This window comes from Choloepus didactylus, chromosome 3 (genome assembly GCF_015220235.1).
Source record: "Choloepus didactylus isolate mChoDid1 chromosome 3, mChoDid1.pri, whole genome shotgun sequence".
Taxonomy (NCBI): Eukaryota; Metazoa; Chordata; class Mammalia; order Pilosa; family Megalonychidae; genus Choloepus; species Choloepus didactylus.
Window position 1 is genome coordinate 28437249 of NC_051309.1, and position 14431 is coordinate 28451679.

Consider the following 14431-nt stretch of genomic DNA (forward strand, 5'->3'; position numbering starts at 1 on the left):
TCCAATTACCATAATTCCCAAGGATTCTCTGCAAGACCTTGTGCTTTGTGCCCCTATAATGCTGGCATCTGCAGAGTTAGAGCTCCTGGTGCCTGAAAGTAGAGAACTCTTGACAGGGGACACAGCAATGGGCCAACTGAACTACAAAGTACTGCTGCTATTCCAGCATGTTGGAATATGTCCAGCAACCACAGGCAAGAAAATAAGTCATCATCTTGGCAGAGGTAATTGACGTTTATCAGCAGTCTGAGGATGGGATACTTTTACAAAGTAGGGACAGGAAGGAATATATATGGAATCCAGATGATCTGCTTGGGTGCTTCTTGATAAACCTTTATCCAGTTACAGTTGTGAATCGACATACATGGCAACCTTGGTTTGAGAAGCCTTTACCACTTAAGAATAAAGGATTGGATCACATGAATGTGTAAGCCATCAATACCTACAGAGATGAAAATTGAGAGTGAGAGAAGAATTTAGAACAGAGAGTGATATTTTCTGAAATAAATTTACAAAACGTACACAGGTGAAAGTGACTTTCATGAAGGAATCCTTACTTTAGTCAACAATGAATTTTTATAAATATATTAATCTGATAATTGCACTTAAGTCTCAAATATAGGCCTTTCTGACAACTTTGGAAATTAGGTCCTTTTCAGTTCAGCCAAAATGTTTTGAAATTATATTCTCATCTTAGTATAAGAATGGTATAAGAGTAGTTGAAGAGAAAGAGTATATTATGGTAACAGAAAATTTTTAAAGTTATTTTAGAGGCTATAAGGTTGTTACATTTACCAATAGCAAGCTTTTGTACAATTTTAAAAAAGTATATCTATGTTTAAAATAATACTGTTATATAGTTGGTAGAAATAGGAGATTGGTATTTATCATTGGCTGATATGGAAATAAATCCTGTGGATGAAATATGGAGGAAGTTAAAATTGAAGCCATATTACTATTCTTGGATTGGATATGATTTAAGAAATCCTCAGGAGTCTTTGACTCCAAGTTTGAAGGAAGAATTAGTTAATAAACCTTGGGTGGTAGATAATGAAAGATTATGCCACTCCAGAGGACCAAAACTAATGTCGACTTAAAATAGAGTATGCTGTTAGACCGTGAAGACTGAAAATTTAAACAAGCTTCTGTTAAACAGAGTATTACGTAGTGAAAAAAAATACATGAAAAGCAGTATCATAAATCAGGTTTCACCTAGAAATTAAGGATTTCTTCAAAAGCTATCTTATATGTCTAAAGCAGCTTTGTATGGACATTGTTTTAGCAGAAAGGGCCTAAAACTGAGCTATCTAAAGGGAAAGGGTGGTGAGAGTTGGGACATTACAGCTTTATCTGGATGGCTATGAAACAAACATAGGTGGCATGTTGACTTGAAAAAAAGAACTTGACAATGATAATCCTTAGAATATTGAAGTTTCATAGGAAAACAAAAGTTCATGTTTATTATCAGCATACTAAGATGGAACATCATTACAAGATGTTGATATGATCCATCATATATAATAGCAGGCTACTCGTATGTATTGTTGATTGATGAAACAAAGGGCTTTAGAGTACTTGTGTAGCCAAAAGTTAATACTAGTTATAAAAACATAGTTTGGTAGTAAAAAAATTGATATAGTGGATTATTAGAGGGCATACACTGATTCATAATTTATACATTAAAATATAAAGGGAAATTATCTCAATCTAATCACTGCCCATTTGGTGTATATTGCATTGTTAAGATCATTAATTCAGATTTTCCTTCAGTCTACCATAATTATAGCAGGGTACCAACTTAACCTTTTTCAAAATATTCAAAGATTTTGTGATTGTTTACAAAGCCATTCACATGATTAAAAATGCTGATGGAAATAGATTACAGAATAACTTAGGTAAGACAAATATCATTGTAAATGGAATCAGAAACAGGTGCTTCACTTAAGTAAATTTAGCCCTGGATATAAGACAGAAACAGAAATGATCTTACAAACTTCTCAATGATTTTTAATAGGACATATTCAAGGTTCCTATAGATCTTTCTCTCTTCACAATCTTTCTTTGGGTTACTTTATAAACTATAAAGAATAGCTTATTCCATCTGACATTTTTGCATTTTTTCTTGTATTCTTACATTCTTCCCTGTATGGATGTAAGATTATATGACAGACTGAGTCTACTTGGGAGGATAGAGGAATCCTTCAAAAAAATGATATTTCAAATAGGTCATATCCATAAACACTAGAGATTCTTTTTGTTTATGTTGTTTAACAGGTGGAACTAAATATCCTACATTTGAATACTGGTGCTGGTGTTTTTATCTTTATGGATTTTGGTACTTTATTTAACATATTTGAACATACATTTCCAATTTTAAAGACGATGGTAATAATGTGTATCTTAAAGGTTTGTTGGAAGGATTAAAGCATAGTAAGCCATTAAAAAATACTTAATGTATCAATGAATCCTTGAAAAATGTATGTAAAATCTTTGGCATGTAAATAGATACTGAAAAATGGTTGTTTTTGTTAACTATTCTTCCCTGCTAAGGCAAATTAGTAAATGGTTACATTGACCTCCTAGATTGATATACATCACATTTGCAGAAGAACAAGCTTCATGCCTGTTTCACTTCTTTTCTGTACTTAAAGGAATCTTACCACTAGAACTAACTGTGTATATATAAAGAAGCAAGGCTGTGATACTGAGCCATGAGCACAGTGGATCTGAGGAATCAAACAGCTTCTGTAATTGTGTTTTCTATTTTCTCTTCTACATTTAAGTCCTCCTCCCAAAGCTTAGTTTGTAAAACGATCATGAATTACCAGAGAGAGGGCTCTCCTAGGAATATATACAAGCCATTCAGAAATGCAGTCATTCAATTAAAATAATAGGTACCAAATTTTGTTTTCTATTCTATTTTATATATGTCAAATACTGTAGTTTTTTTTTTTTGCATATTTTTTTGTGAGAGTCTGAGTATTCTGATATTCAAGGAGTAAGATGCTAGATATGATACTGTCTAGTGCCACGCAGCCCTGTGTATAATATAATTCTCACTTTAGTTTCTTGTTCTTCATTATCCTATGTTTGCAGATAGCTGTGCTTCTAAGACTCCATTCAGGTCATTCATTCGACAGAAAAACTCCTTGAGAAATCAAATATTTCATGCCAGTTTCTGCTGAAGCTATAGTGTAAAATGGAATGCCAAAACATAAGCTATAGTTTCATTCAGGGATTCACTTGTTCCCAGAGCCTTTAAATTGGCCATTATCAAGGTCACTAAGGCTGGATGAACTTTATCTTCCTACCCATACTTCACAATAACCTTGACTTTATCACTGAGAAAAATTTGAGTGTCTCTAAACCCAGCATTTTATCAGATTTATTACTAAATGCAAGGATACAATTATTTTACTTACAATTAAATTTAGAATCCTTTTAGAAAGATGGAAAAAAGCCATAAATCTTCATTTGTTTTGCTACCTCGGAAGTGTCTAACATTGCTCCCTGAGTCATTTCATTAATTGCTTTAAAACTCAAGTTCAGAGTAGTGAAATTGTGTCCATAGCTTGTTTCCCTCTAATGGGGTAAACTCAAGCCTTGATTATTTATTTAGAAATCAATATCTTATAAAGACAAAATTTCTTTTTATATCTTGCCTTAGAATGTTATGCTACACACAGCATTATTGGTCTAAATGAAGAAATGTTAACTGTTTAAATCAAAAGTAAGCCTTATACATGGCTTGTAGACAGCAGACTCAGCAGGCATTGGCTTCTGTGTGGCAAAGGAAAACACATCAATAAAGTAGTTTACCGTCTATTTATTCTCCAAACTTCATTTAAAATTAGGCTCAGTTCTGTGAATCAGCAGCTTCATGTGCTATGCTTGTTTGCTTGTTTTTTATGACACATGATTTTAAGAGGTTGTATATTCAGAAACTTTAATTTCTAATCAGAGGTTACTTATTTCATGATTAAAACAGTTGTCCTGTTGTCGGTTCATACTGATTAAATGTACTTACTTTATTTCTTCTTAGAGAAGCTGAGCTCAGAGACTTTAGTATCTTCTGTCTCTTTCTCCAGCACCTGTGATATGGGTAATATCGATTTTGTTGTTGTTATTATTCCCTATGCAAATTAGCTCTGCTGAAGTTGGTCTATGGGCATTGAATTGTAACATCTAAGATCTTTTTATATGATTTTGTAAGTGGTGAAAACGTCCTTTTAGAGTCTGTACAGTTTTGGAAGAAGGGGAGCCATCTCACAGTCAGGGTCCCTATGTACGCAATGTGCTCACCAATGAACAAGATTCTGGACTTGAAGAAAGGCTTTGACTCTTAAGAGTGCCAGCAAATTGGGACTTGGCATGCTGTTGAAACACGGAATTCCAAAACATATGGAAAAGCGGACAGAATATAGTGCAATGAGATTAACGGAAAGAAGTAATCTTGAAAATGTAAAAATAAGCCAGATAAAGAGAGTAATCTATGTAAAGTCAGAAAGGAACAAGAAATGTGTTGTTTTCCACAAACTAAACATATTTTAGTGCTTTAATATGTACACAGTGCTTCCAAAATCGAGGCAAGAAGGAACCGCTGGCTGTTCTTTCTGTAAAACAGTTTATAATTACTGTGCTAAATGGTGTAATTACATAATTACATGTACACAGAATTGGTTATTTATTATTTATTTATTTATTTATTTTTACTTACTGTAGAGTAGTTTCAAGCAGTGTTGAGAAGAGTTAGGGGTTTAGAGTCAGAGTAGGTTTAAAACTCAGCTTTAACACTTACCAGTCACAGGAGCTTGAGCCTTATACAAATGAACTTTGTTGTGTTGTCAAGAGGGCTTATGGGAGACAAATTCATGATAGGTACCTGACACCAAGTAGGAGTTCAAAGGATATTATTTCTTTTATTTCTCCTCTTCTCTTTTAAAAAATGTATTTTATTCACTCCCTTGGGGTGGAAGCTAATGGAGAACAGCTGAGGCATAACTGGGAAAAACTAGAGGGTTGAGAGCAGTTGACTATTCCAAATAGAAGAAGCTGATCCAATGAAAAGAGATTAAACTAAGTAGAAACTGACTTTTCTGAAAAACCAAGGAATCATTGACATTCAAGAAATGTATGAAATTCAAGTAACATTTAGACACTTACTGAGTGGTAAAGTAATATCAGTGTGGAATTTAAATGTCATAAATATGATAACTTACTACAGCTTATGGAGAGAAAACATGAGCCAGTTTATAAATACTCATGTGATTTTTAATATTTAAAGATTTTTTTCTCTATTTACCATTTAATAGGATATAATTTGTTTATATCTGAAAAAGTGAATATATTTCAATGTGTTGGTGGTTTAATGTTTTATTGGCTGTTTTAAATAAGCCTTGATATGGTTACTTGGAATTTTTCTGAGAATTCTAGGCTTTTCTAATAAGAAGCACTACATGGATTAAAGAGAATGGCATGGTACAAAATGAGAATTTAAAAAATACTTATGCTCAAAGAATAAAAAGTAAATATCTAACAATAATGGGATAATGCTATACATGTTAACAATAATAATTCTATTTTGGAGTACTATAGTGGCACCCTTTAAAAGGGAGATGGAAATTAAGGATATTGAAAAATGAGTAAATAACTATATGTAAAATGTATGAGAGCTTGGGCTCACAGGATGTGGCAGAAATAGGAACAACTATGAAAGGCTTTTGTAATGTAATGAGAGAAAAATAAACTTGGATCCCTAGACCATTGTTCAAATCCTGACTCTGCTTCTTTTTCAAGTAACCTCTCTGAGATATTCCAACAATAAAAATGAATAAAATGCAAAGTTCATCTTATGCCTTCCAGCCACAACAGAATAACTGCTATAAGACATGCACTTCTATTGTAAACAAGAACAATAAAAGTGGACAAAATATAAGAGGCAACTGTTTTCATGTTTCAGGCAATAGGATTGTGGTCCCTGAGAGAAGAAAAACACATGAGATCTACCCAATGTTCTTTTGGGGTATACTTTTTGGATGCTACAATAGGGTGGTGAAGCTCAAGCTTCACCAAATGAGAATTTAGTTGAACTGAGAAGCCAGGGATCTGTGTGTGAGGTTGCTTCAGTAGCTGAAATTTGTAGTGTCCTGGAGAGAAGCAAGCAGCAAAGATGGGGACCTGGGTGGGGTTCCCCACTTGGTCTAGCTAAGTGATGCACATGCACAGGGCAAGGCTTTATGAGAACCAACAGAGAGATGCTGCCACAGGACTGAGAGCTGATTGAAGATTTCCAAGGTCATGTAGTGCTGGGAGATGATGGAATTCTGGCCCAGCAAAAGTGGGAGAAATCACTGAAGACCTCACATATTCAGTGAGAATCCAAAATGTCTGAACATCGGAAATAAGGACCATACCCTGGAGTAAGGGCTATGGATGGACTAAGGACAAAACTTGTACCGAAATACTTATAGTAGCTCTGTTCATAAACACCAACCTGAAAATAATCCATATGTCCTTCAGTAGTTGAATGGCTAGACAAACTGTGGTACAGCCATACAATGGAAGACTACTCAGCAGTAGAAACAAACTACTGTTACATGCTACAATCTCAAAGACATAATGCTGAGTAAAAGAAGCCAAGCTCAAAAAGTCACATAAAGTATTCTTGCATTTACTTGAAAATATCAAAAACTATTGGGATAGGGAACTGATCGGTGGTTCCCAGGATTTGGCAGAAGGTAGGTCTGGATACAAAGGGATAGCAAGAAGGAATTTTTTGGAGTGACTGAACTGTTCTGTATTCTTATTTTGGTGGTGGATATATGAATCCTTACATATGTTATAATTTATAGGACTGTATACAAAAAAGTCAATTTTACTACATGCAAATGAAAAGATAAAATTGAAAAAACTAGTTATTATATGTGAAAGTTAATTATGTGTCAACTTGGTTATGTTATGGTACTTGTTTGGTCAAATACTAATCTAGATCTTGCTATGAAGGTATGTTGTAGATATGATTCACATTTACAATCAGTTGATTTAAGTAAAGGATATTACCCTTGAAAATGTGGGTGGATCTCATTCAATTAATTGAAAGCTTTAAGAGACAAAACTGAGGCCTCTGAGAAAAGAAATTCTGCCTCAAGACTACATCAACTCTTGCCTGAGTTTCCAGCCTGCCAACTTGTCTTACAGATTTTGGACTTGCCAGCTCCCTTGTTTGCATAAGCCAGTTCCTTAAAATAGAACTCTGTCTATCTAGCAATCTAATTTATATATAGATATATGTATCTAATATTATCTAATATGTCTATATATGTATATATGTATGTGTGTGTGTGTGTGTGTATACACACACATGCACACATCTTATTGGTTCTGTTTCTATGCGGAACCCTGACTGATACATTATATGTATGTTCAAGTACTTAAAGGAAAAAAATAGACATAATGAGAAAGTATATGGGGATTCTCAGTGGAGAAAAGGAAACTTTGAAAAGGAACTAAATGGAAATTCTTAGGTATGAAAAATACAATTATCTTATATTAAAAAAAAACCATAGTGGATGGGTTTTATAGTAGACTCAATATTTCAAAAGAAAGAGTAGGTGTATTTGAAATCAAATCAAAAGAAACTATACCATTGGAAGGAAAATGGAAGAAATATTGAAAAAAAAATTACTGAGCATCAGTTTCCTGTCAGGAAATAACAAGTAATCTAATATACATGTAATTGGAGTCCCAGAAAAAAAGGAGAGAGTATGACAAAAAAATGTTTGAAGAAACAATAGCCAAAAGTTTCCTGAATTTAGTGAAAATCATCAAGTTATGTTTTCAAGAAGACCATAAATAGCATAAATATAAAGAAAATCCATTTAGACACATGCTACAATCTCCTGGTCAAAGTGCTGAAAACTAATGTAAAGAAAAAATCTTGAAATCGGCTTTAGCAGAAGAAGAATTGCAGATCACATCTCATCAGAACAGTGAAGGTCAGAAGTCAATATACTTGTATATTTAAGGTGCTAAAGAATAAAAAATAAGCCTTCAAAATTGAAGGGAAATAAATGCATTTTCACATACACAAAATGTAAGAAAAGTTGTTCCCAACAGATCTGAATTATAAGAGTTCATAAAGGAAGATTTCATGCTAAAAGAAAGTGATACTAGATGGAAATTGATTTAATAGGAAGAAATAAAAAGCAAATGAAATATTAACTGTGTAAATAAAGGCAATACATTTTCTTTTAATTTCTTTAAAAGCTGAGTAATTGTTCAATCCTGAGATGATAAACTGTAGGAAGGGCATTATAGCTTATCTAGAAGTAAAATATAGTGAACAGTAACAAAAAAGATGGGGGCAGAGTTTTAAAAAAAGTAAACTTTTGTAAGGTTCATATAGTTTTCATGAAATGGCATGACATTAATTTTATGTAGACTGTGTTACAGATGTATATTAGAATACCAAAGTCAATTATTAAAATTATACAAAGATTAACAGCTAACCAAAAGTGGATGAAATAAAAAAGAATGCTAAAATGAAGGAAAAGAGAAAATGAAATAAATAGGGAAATACTATCTAATGGTAGACTTAAATCCAACTGTATTGATAGCTATATGAAATGTAAATGTAACTCCAAATAAATGGCAGAAAATCTCAGACTAGACACAAAGGCATAACCCAATTATATGCATCTAAAGAGATGCACTTTATATTGAAAGAGACAGATTTAAAAGATAAAGTCTAGGAAAAGGTATACTCTTTAAACAACAAAACCTAAAGAAAGTTTTAAGATCAGATAAAGTGGACTTCAAGACAAAGAGTATTATCTAGTTATAAGAGATGTTTCATAATAAAACAGGTGACAGTTCATCAGTCACACATGAAAAATCCTAAATTCCTATGCATCTAATAGCAGAGCTTTGAAAGTCTTGAAGCAATGATTGACAGAACTAAAAGGAAAAATATAAGAAGCCATAATTATAGTTGGAGATTTTAACATGCCCTACTCAGTAATTAATATAAAAATAGAAAAAAAAGGATACAGAAAAAATTAACACTATGAACCAACATCATCCAGTTGGTATTTATTGAATCCTATACCCCAAACTGCAAAATGGATACTTTTCAAATACACATAAAAAGCTCACCAAGACAATATAATATAAACCTTAAAACAAGTCTCAGTAAAATTTAAAAAAGATTTAAGCATAAAGACTGTGAGATTTAAATTAGAGAATTAAATTAGAAATAAATAACGAGACTTAGAAAATCACCAAATATTTATAAACTGATTAACACACTTCTGAAAACTCATGGGTCATTGGGAAACAGACTATGAAACTGAAAATATTTTGAACTGAATAATAATTAAGTACAACATATCAAAAGTTTGGGACTGCAGCTGTATTAGTGCATAGAGGGACATGTATAGGATTAAATTCTACATTAGAAAATAGTATTATTTAAAATTAATGATCTAAGTTCTAGCTTCATATGCAAGGAAACAGGAGAAGATTAAGCCCAAAATGAGTAGAAGGAAGAAAGTAATATAAATAAGAGCAAAAATCAATGAAATAGGAAAATAAAGACAAAAGAGAAAATTAACATGGAACAAGAAAGGAGAGGAAACAAATTACCAATTTTAAGAATGAAATATTGGCCGTCACGTAAGATCATATAAATACTAAAATAAACATTTTTTTGGTAATAAATGGTACATTTCTTTGCAATGCACAAATTCATAAAAAAAGAACTTAATGAAACTGAAATAAAAGGAAATAGAAAATGCCATAAACCAAATAGTTTCACTAAAGAAAGTTTAAAAATATTTAAAGACTAAATTACAACAATCTTTCCTAAACATTTAAAAAAATAAATGAAAATTTGTAAAATTCCCTCTGCCTAGATTTTTTATGAGGCCAGAATTTTGTGGATATTAAAACATAGCAAAGATATTATGAGAAAAGTATTTCAGACCTTTATTTCTCATGAACAAGATGCAAAATTAGGTAACAAAACATTAGAAAATTGAATTCAGCAATATATAAAAATGATAATATATCATGATCAAATTTTTATTGTAAGATGTAAGGCCAGTTCAGTACTTGAATATCAATCAGTGTCATTCTCTATTTCAATGAATAAAAGAGAAAAATCATATGATTATATCAACAGATGCAGAAAAAATAATTTGATAAAATTCAACTCCTATTAATGATAAAAATTATCAGCGAAACAGGACTACAAAGAAACTTCCTTAAACTGATAAATGATATCTACAAAAATTTACAGCTAAAATCACAGTTAATGGTGAGATATTGAATACTTTCTCTCAAAGATAAGGGTCAAGGCAAGAATGCAGAGTCTCTCCATTTCACTCAGTATTGTACTGGATGTCTCAGCTAGTGCAGTAAGTCAATAAAAAGAAATTAAAGGCATGATTGGATAGGAAGAATTAAAACTATTTTAATTTGCAGAGAATGATTGTGTATGTAGAAAAATCTTAAGAAATAAAAACAGAAAAAGAAAACTATTAGAACTAATCAAACTTATAATGAAAAGATTCAATGTTAATATACAAAAATCATTTGTATTTCTATATATTAGCAGAAAAAATTGAAAAATGAAATTGAAAATGTCATTTATAATATAAGCCAAACATACAATACATAAGCATAAATTTAATACAAGTTGTACATAAAAATATGAAATATTGCTGAGAGAATTTAAATAATATTTAAATAAGTGTATACATATATTCATGTGTTAAAAGAATCAGTGAAGTTAATATGTAATTTTTTTCCCCAATTTGACCAGATACAACACCATCCCAAACAAAAAGACAACAGGTTAGATTGCAGAAATTGACAATCTGACTCCAAAATTTATATGCAAATGTAAAATCTTAGAAATGTCAAAATAATCTTGAAAAGAAAGAACAACTAAAGAAGAACAAAAGATGCAAGAGTCATACTAATAGATTTTAATACTAACTACACAGATATAATAATTGAGATAGTTTGTTGTGGGCAAATAGGAGAGATCAATTGCAGACAAGAAAGAGACAGAGGTATAACCACACAAATATACTCAGCTAATTTTTGACAAAAGTGCTTACTTAATTCAGTGGGGAACTGAAAAGTAAGTTTTTTTTCAACAGATGCTTAATCTCAAAAGCATTAAATTCATGAAATTTTGATAAATAAGAAAGACTTCATAAAATTTAAAAGCTAGTACTCCTTGAAAAGCAGCATTAAAATAAGGCAAAGGCAAGTTTGAAGGAAGTATTGAAATAAGCATATTTTATAGAGTACTTATATCCAGAATATATATTTAAAGAACTCTACAAATCAATATTAAAGCAACAAACTGTCACATGAAAAGGGTAAAGACTCCACAGATACTACACAAAAGAATACATACAACTGGCCTATAAGCACATAAAAATGTGCCCAACACCATCTGATCTTGGTCAAGTACAAAACAAAAGCACAATTGAAATAATTCTCACATACACTAGAATAGCTGTAGATTAAAAAGACACAGGGAACCAAATATTAGTGAGGGTATGTGTGCTGGTTTGAATGTATTATGTCCCCCCAAACTCCATTATCTTTGATGTAATCTTGTGTGGGCAGAGGTATCAGTGTTGATTAGATTGTAATTCTTTGAGTGTTTCCATGGAGATGTGCCCCACCCAACTGTGGATGATGACTCTGGATAATTTCCATGGAGGTGTTACCCCACCCATTCAGGGTGAGTCTAAATTAAATCACTGGAGCCATATAAATGAGCTGGCAAACAGAAAGAACTCAGTGCAGCCGAGAGTGACATTTTGAAGAGGAGCTACAGTCAAGAAGGATACTGAAGAATGCACAGAAGCTGAGAGAGTAGCTGCAAATGAGACACAGTTTGAAGATGGCTGTTGAAGGCAGTCTTTTTCTCTGGAGAAGCTAAGAGAGGATAAACTCCCCAAGAGCAACTGAGAGTGACATTTTGGAGAAGCCTAGAGAGGAACATCCTGGGAGAAAGCCATTTTGAAACCAGAACTTTGGAGCAGACACCAGCCACATGCCTTCCCAGCTAACAGTGGTGTTCTGGACACCACTGGCCATCCTCCAGTGAAGGTACCTGATTGCTGATGCATTACCTTGGACACCTTAAGACCTTAAGACTGCAACTGTGTAACCAAATAAACTCCTTTTTATAAAAGCCAATCCATTTCTGGTGTTTTGCATTCCAGCAGCATTAGAAACTAGAACAGTATGCATCAACTGAACCTTATCATTTGGTGGTGGATGTGTAAAATCACCCAAACATTTTGGTAAATTGCCTGTTCTTTAAAGTCAACCATGTCCACTCCAGGATATGTACCTAAAAGAAATAAAAATATTTCCACAAAAATACTTGCTCAGGAATATTTATAGCATTTTTATTCATATATAATAGACCCAAATTGGAAAGCACCCTATTGTTTCTTTCATATTAGGACAACAGAATTCTACTCAGTGATAAAAAAGATGTAACTTCTGACTTATTCAACAACATGGATGAATCCCAAAAACATTATACTGAGTGAAAGAAGCCAGACACATACAAAAAATTTCATTTCATAAGAATCCATTTATGTGAATTTCATTCAAAAACAGACAAAAGTATGCTGTAGAAAGCAGAACAATATGAGGTATGAAATAACTGGAAGGGGATATGATAAGACTTTCTGGTGTATTGGAAATCTATATCTTGATTTGAATGTGGCTTATACCTGAGTATACATTTGTTAAAACTCATCCAATTGTATGTTTATAATCTGTGCATTCCATTCCAGGTAAATTTTAGTTCAACAAAAACAAATGTCTCACAATGTTTTGTGAAAGTATATGGCACCCAGTGGAAACTCAAATGTTTTCAGTTCAAATCTATTTACGATACAGTGAATCATAACATAGATTTGGGGAACATCTGATCTCATCTCGATCATTAACATCACAAGATAAGTGGAATTCCTCTAATGTAGTCAAATGTAGTATAACAATATATTTTTGTCTATTGTGACATTTTTGGAACAATAAATGAGTTACATCCTAGGTAGGCAATGCTAGGCGAATATCTGAATAAATTAGAGCATTGATGGCATAGATGTGGATAATTTTGCCAAATTTAAATATAAAATTTAGTGAAAGACTAAAATTAGAGATAATTGTGTATATATAGTATGAAACCAGCTGTGTGAATGTTTAAGTGTGCATGTGATAGTATGTAAGTACAGTCAGAGAGAATAAATAATTACATAATAACATCTGGTTGGTGGGATTATAGATGAATTTAATTTTCTTTTCCAAGGTCTTTTGGTATTTTCCTATTTTTTTGTAAGAAACATATATGACTTCTATAATAAGAAAAAACAGTATTGAATTATTTTTCAAAACTTATAGCTCTGCATAATTTCACAACTTCCTTATGTGCATGAACTTATTTCATTTTTCACAGCAACTACTTGTTGGAGAAAGGATACTTGTACTTGAAAGTTTGCAGCTCAGAAAAGTGAAGAGCATAAATCAAGTTTAAATCATCAAAAAGGTGGCAAGGCAGGGATCAGAATCTGGGTGTTGTGACTTCTGATTCTTTTTTAGTTTAGTTTTATTTTGTTTTTACTAGACTTTGTTGTTTCTGCTGAGCAATAGGGCAGATGCTCTTGTGAGTAAAGTGTGTTTGTATTGGAGCTTTCCTGAGAGAGTTTAAGAAAGTCTTAGTTAAAATTGCAGTGGCAAAGAAAGATGGGCCAACAGTTTAATAACAGAAAAACAAGCTGGCTTTTTAAGCTACTGGTAAGTTTTCTTTGCACAGGAGATTGTTGGAGGAGTAATTACTGAAATTTTAAAGACCCCCCTCTATGAACATATGAATACTAGGCTGTTCATATTTATTTATTTGATTAAAAAAAACAACAGTTTACCTGTTTATTATTATTATTTTTTTACTTATTAGCTGTACCCTCTGCCTTGTTTCCAGTGGGGCTTTTGTAATGTCTAAAATTAATGATATATAGTCATTTCTTTAAAAAAATTATTGTATTTCTCCAAGCATACTTGCTGCCAGGTGTCTTAGGGCAGTCATGGGAAACACTGTTAAAATTAGGAATCCTCTTAACATGCAGTTTTGCTAGAATATATTGTTCACTAATAGAACTCAGAGGAACAATTTCATTTTCACCCAATGTATCCTTCTGACAAAAGAATCCCTGTTGTCCCAGAACTCAAATCTCTTAGGACAGTAGCCTTCTAAAATCAGCTTTCTTCCAAACTTTCTGCCTTGCTGTTACATAGCTCTTATTGAAATCTGTATCTGTTGTTAACTTTTTGGTATCTGGATTAGAGCAACTGACAGTATATGCATAAATTATATTTGATTTTATTCTGAACTTAA